General features: G+C 33.6%; 1 pseudogene across 1 annotated transcript; it reads right to left on the reverse strand.

Annotated features, from left to right (window-relative positions):
• Window positions 1-5,406: 5,406 nt before the first annotated feature.
• Window positions 5,407-6,221, reverse strand: LOC120067802 (dirigent protein 20 pseudogene; annotated as a pseudogene). The gene has a single exon (XR_016525383.1). The product of XR_016525383.1 is annotated as a dirigent protein 20 pseudogene (transcript).

Below are 6,221 nucleotides of genomic sequence, written 5' to 3' on the forward strand. Positions count from 1 at the left end.
TCATTGCATAGGATGCCCTACTCTTCATATCAATACATGAATAAATCAGTAACGTTGAATAACATCTATATTGATAATAGAATATGTTTAACTTTACAAACTGCAAGTTTTAGGACATACAACCCAAGAATACTCCCACATGGACTAAAACTCTATATAATATTGAGTATAATGAGAGAATAAAAACAAAAGTATATACAATGTTGAGTATAATGAGAGAATAAAAACAAAAGTATATACAATGTTGAGTATACTGAGAGAATAAAAACAAAAGTATATACAATGTTGAGTATAATGAGAGAATAAAATGTTGAGTTCAATGAGAGAATAAAAACAAAATTATAAATACAATAAACTAGGGCATAAGATACCCTAATTTCTCCCACTTGCCCTAGTTATAATTATCTCAAAGACTTAATCCTACTAGGTGACCTTCAAATACTTTAGTCAAGAGGGCCTTTGTAAAAGGATCAACTAAGTTGTCTTGTGAGGCTATCTGTGTGATGATTGATCACATCTCCTCTGTGTACAATCTCCTTCATGAGATAGTAGTTCTGCTCGACGTGCTTTCCACGTTTATGGCTTCTAGGTTCCTTTGAGTTTGTAACTGTTCCACTGTTATCACAATATAAAGTGATAGGTAGGTGCATATTTGGAACCACTTTCAAGTCGGTCAGGAACTTTATGCGTCATACTGCCTCTTTTGCGGCTTCACTTGCAGCGACATACTAAGCTTCCATTGTGGAGTTAGCAGTACACCTTTGCTTGATACTCCTCCACTTTACTACTCCTCCATTCAGAGTGAATACTGACCCTATTGGGAATGTCCTAGAACTCGTAGTTCGTGTTAAACATTCTATTTATTAATAATAATGACTTGTTGATTTTGCATCTTATTATGAAAATCCAATAAACACATCATTGGCTATAGTCTAAATACTGTAACTTTATGTAATGACATAAAAAGGATCAAGTTGACAGTATATAACCTAAATGGTCTAATAAGTATATGGATGAAATTGGGTATCTCATCCTGGTAACACTATAGGATGTGACCCACTCTATAGTTGTTACAAGAAGCTGTAAAGTGCTACAAACGATGTGATCCACAAATCGTTCATGTTGAGACATGTGAGGCATCCTAGGATATATTTCTTTAGGAAGGGAGCAAAATTACACTTTTAGATGATAATCTTAGACACTATAACTTAAAAGACATGATGAGAGAGGTTGAGCTTGTTGCATCCAGGCTATGTGAGTATGTTAAGGAATTATTTTGACAATGCTTGAGGACAAGCATTGTTCAAATTTGGAGTTGTGATAACATGTAGCAATATAAGTTATTGTTTTCTAAAAGTTGGAATAATTAGGATTAAAATGATGAAAAAGCATTGATAATAAAGGAAAAATGCATGGAATTGCATATGTGATAAACGCATGTAGAAGTACCCTTTATGTAGAAATTACATTACTAACATATTTTAATGCAGGAATCAGGAGAATTTACTAAGTGTTGCAGGAAAAACCAATGCAAGGAGCATGTGCCAGCTAATCCAGTGCTTGTAGATACATTCGACTCGTGCAATTAACGTCAAATCACAACTTGCAAGCATGGACAACTAACAAGCAACGTTTGAACGAGAAAAAATTGCAGATGGCTGACTTAGGGTATGGAATCTAGTACAATCGCATTACCAAGTGGCTGAGTTGATTGCCTATATAAGAAGAAACTACCCACATCAGAAGAGAGTTAGACACTTAGAAATTGTAGAGCTTAGATCTATAAATTCTTCACCTCTACCGATTGCAAGAAAAAAAAAGGAGTAACGATTGTCATTTTCCACCGTTTGTGACGAAGTGCTGCTAGAGAAAAGCTCGAGAGAGACATCTCCTTCATCCCTTCTACGTAGTTGTCAAGAAGAAGCATAAAAACAAGCTAAAGGGAATAAGAGATTGAACCTTGTGGTGTCTCTTCTCCCTTAGCATTTTCATTTATTGTCTTACTTGATTGAATTGAGATTCTATGTAACAAAACATATTTCTTTAATTCAATCTCTATTTCAACCATTTTCACATTTTCATCTGTTCAATTACTAAGTTGTTTATGTGTGTGTAGTTTACTTGCATGATATTTGCATAAAGTATATTGTTTGAATCCACTTGATCAGTCAATTGAAGTAAAAGCACTTAGTTACTCGAGAGAGTAAGTATTTGTAGAACTCATCAAGCTAGGGCATTGAGTAATTTTAGAGATAAAGTTATTCATGTCACGTTTGTTCATTTTGACTAATGCATGCATCTTAGTGATAAGATAAATGTGGCATTTACATCAAGAGGTGTTGAGCATATAAACTAGAGAACAAACTCTAAATGCATCGCACACATACACTTAGATTTTAGCAGGCATCTTTACCATCTCCACCTCATTTTCACTGTGCTTACATGGGTTTGTTGTTATAACTAAGGAATCAACGCAACCATCTAATGTCTCATCCATTCATCCATATATCCTCTTCCCCGTTATTTGAACTCCTACTTCCTCTTGCAAGCATGCTAAAATAACCAACGTATCTATTTAATTAGTAAACCACTACAAACAGATCAGTAAACCATCTTGCGTTAGTCAACACTAGACTCCTTACATTTGATCCCGGGCTTCCAGGGCACTTAAGTTAGATTTATATTTTTATCTAGCTCAAGAAAACTTGTATGCAACTAGAAAAGTGTGCTTGAACATTAATTTATCATCTGTCTGACACATACCTCTTCACGCCAAAAAATAGATCATTTACAATCTTTTTCAAAGTTCATTTCAAAAGCATGAAATGCCAACAGTGTGTAATCCCTATGTAAATGCTTTGCAAAATCAAATAATCATCATGCTATGAAATCTGTTGGAATAATTTACAAACTTTTCCGAAACTTTTGAAGTTTAGAGGTTATTTAGAAGTGAGTTTGAAGAAATAAGTTACTCGTGTTATTGATCACTTTTATTATTATTTTTTGTTCTGGTTTGACACAAATATTAAGACATCCATCTAATTCATACTAGCTGACATCCCTAAATCTATAACTAGGATTTTGCCAAACATTTATGATCTCGTGGCAATAAGTATATATCTAGACTATTCTTTTCAATTACATATTTTTCTCATATGTTCTAGATAATTCTACAATATGCTCTAAATATCTTCTACAAGTAATTTCTCTACACTATTCTAATAATTAATCATTCTAGAAATTGGGCTTTTGGATTACACCAGGTCCAAATAATTCTAATCCAAAAAAATTATATTTCAATAGACTTTTCTGGTTGAAGGATTTATGATATTGGTTTATGTGTATGGCATTGAATATGAGATCACACGCATGTTTGGATATTCATAATGCTCCTAGAAACGTTGAAATAGTTTCCCTCTTACCTTCGACATGACTTTTAACTACATGAAATTAAAGAGGTGTATGTTCAGAAACCTTGGTGCATGAACTTGATGTAACCGGGTCGATATGTATGAAAATGATGCATACCTAGAGAGCCATGTGGTGTATGACAGAGACGTATTCCTAGTGACTTCTATGTGTACAAAACTATGTGTCTGGAAGAGGTGCACATCCTGAAGAGTAAGAGAAAGAGTAGAAATTAGAGAAGGAAAGCGTAAGTCTCACTAGAGATGTCCACGGGGCGGGGCGGGATCGGCGATGTCATTCCCCTTCCCATCCCCGCTCCCCATTTCATTCCCATCCCTGTGAATTTCCCCACACGGATCGGGGCGGGGATTCCCCACGGGAAATTCACGAGGATTGGCTTCCCCGTGGGAAATTTTTCCCCGTTACCTTTTTTTTTTTTGTAAAAAGCCAATTAATTTAAATCACTAATGTGAGAAAATTTTAATTAAATAATTAAATTTATCACCAAATTGTTTATTATGGTTAGTTTTATATGATAATTTGAATTTAAAAATAAATCATTCTAATTTTGGCCTAAAAAATCTAATTAATTTTTTTAGTAGAAAGAAATAAATATAAATCGAATTATTCACATATATAATCTAAATTTAAACAATCAATTTAAACATATTCATTATCTTTCACAATAAATAATCAATTTTGAATTTAAATGTAATATTTAATAATAATAATAATAATAACATACTAGTCAGGGCGTGGACGGGGAATGGGGCGAGGCCGGGGTCAGAGGCGGGGACGGGGAATGCATTCCCCATCCCCATCCCCGTTTAGCTCACGGAGATTTTTTTTTCCTCACTCACTTCCCCATTTCCCACCTAATCAGGGAATGCCCACCCTATTTGGGGCAATCCCATGGAAAAATTGGACATCTCTAGGTCTCATCATGATTTATCCAATATTTTGATTGTGCAAGTGACTCGATCTTAACAATGAAGTCTCTTAATATTTTAAGACTCATCCTTTTCTTTAAATGTTTATTTTAGGTATGAACAAGACAAGTTAGAGTTCGTCCAAAGGGCCATGGAAGATAATTAGTCCTTAGTTTTCGCTTAAACTTATTTGCTTTCGACTTACATTTCCTTCTATAGGTTTGCTTTAATACTTGTTAAAGTCATTTCTTTTTTTTTTTTTTTTCTTTTTCTCTGAATGTTTTCAGTTTTAAAGTTATGGGATCCCAAATCGAAACATTGATTTGTTTACTTTAAATTCGAGCTTTCTGTTGATGATGATTTTGAGACTAAATATATGCCAATTGTTCACTTAATTTGCCATTAGATCTTTGTTTGTATGAGTATCCGGTCCGGTTGGTGCTTTTATTTTTTTAAACAAAAAAGCCCTTGCCATCTTCTCATAAATGTTTTTAAGTTCCCATACCACTTTGTTTGGAGAAATTTTTGGAGGTTGAAGTAATTTGAAATATAAATTGAAGAAAGAGATTATTTGTGTTTATCACTTCCAATTATTTATTTATTTGATACAAATTCTAAGATATCACTCCTCTTTATACTAATTGGCATGCCTAAATTTGTGGATAGGATTTAGCCAACACATACATGATCTAGTGAATTAAAAATGACTATATAGAATATTCTTTACCAGTATAGTTTCTCTCATATTTTAAAGATTATACAAATTCTAAGTATCCTATGAAATTGAGAGAAAATAGGTTTAATTCTCGAAAATTAAAAAAAAATCGAATTGTGGACATTTTTTTTTTTATTAGACATCTGATTAAAATCTTCATATATATTCATGTTATCCAAAGGATATCCAAGTAAATTTTAATTTAAACAAGAGAAGAAAGCTACTCAGCAAGGCTACAATCCTTCAAATAAACTTCCATTCCAACCCCTTTTTGCATAATTTATATTTCCATTCCCTCAAATTGCTCTTATACTTGATCATTCCATCCATATTACAACATATGTACTAATAAAATACACAAATTGTAAGATGAAATTAAGTTAATCATCAGCCAATTTCAAGATAACTTCAACATTATTAAACTCAAATTAAAAACATCAAAACAATAGATCCTAAAAATATCTTTGAATCGACTTTTTAAGTATTGAAAAAATTGAATTATTTTCAAATACTTAAAAAATTTATCAAACTTAAAACGATGATATAGAATCGGCATAATGGAACAGATAAATGTTGTATTCAACAACAGCATTCCCTTTGGCAATATCAAGCTCCACTGTATGGAGTTGAGCATAGCCTCTCGCAAACCTAAACAACCCACTTCCTCCAATCACAGACAACTCTCTAAGATTCTCCATCCATGGATTCCTTCCAAATAAGGAAATGGAGCTTCCATTGTATTTCCCACTTGTAAACACAAAATTCATAGCCATTAGCAATGCAACTTTGTCTTGTGAAGCTGATGCGTAGAATCCTTGAGCTCTTCCCAATAATTTCGAGCTTCGATCTTGTTCTTCGGTCAATGCATTGTCAATCATTCGAATGTAGCCGAATCCTGAATGAAATTTGTTTGAAATTGGGGGTATGATCTCCATTGAAGTTGGGTTATCACCACTCAGGACGTCATGCCAATACAGTCTTAAATGGCTTAGCTGCTCTGTTTCAAGGCCTAGAAGCTTTCTGTCCATGGATTTTTTTATGAAGAAGGATTCATCTTGTTGTGCATAAGCTATGAAGAGGAAGAAGAAGATGAAGTGGGTGGCTGAGATCGAAGATGTCATTTCTTCGGGAGAGCTTTTTTTTCAACAAGATAAAAGCAAGTTGTCCTT

Source organism: Benincasa hispida, chromosome 12 (genome assembly GCF_027475165.1).
Source record: "Benincasa hispida cultivar pf3 chromosome 12, pf3_genome.v1.1, whole genome shotgun sequence".
NCBI classification, from domain to species: Eukaryota; Viridiplantae; Streptophyta; class Magnoliopsida; order Cucurbitales; family Cucurbitaceae; genus Benincasa; species Benincasa hispida.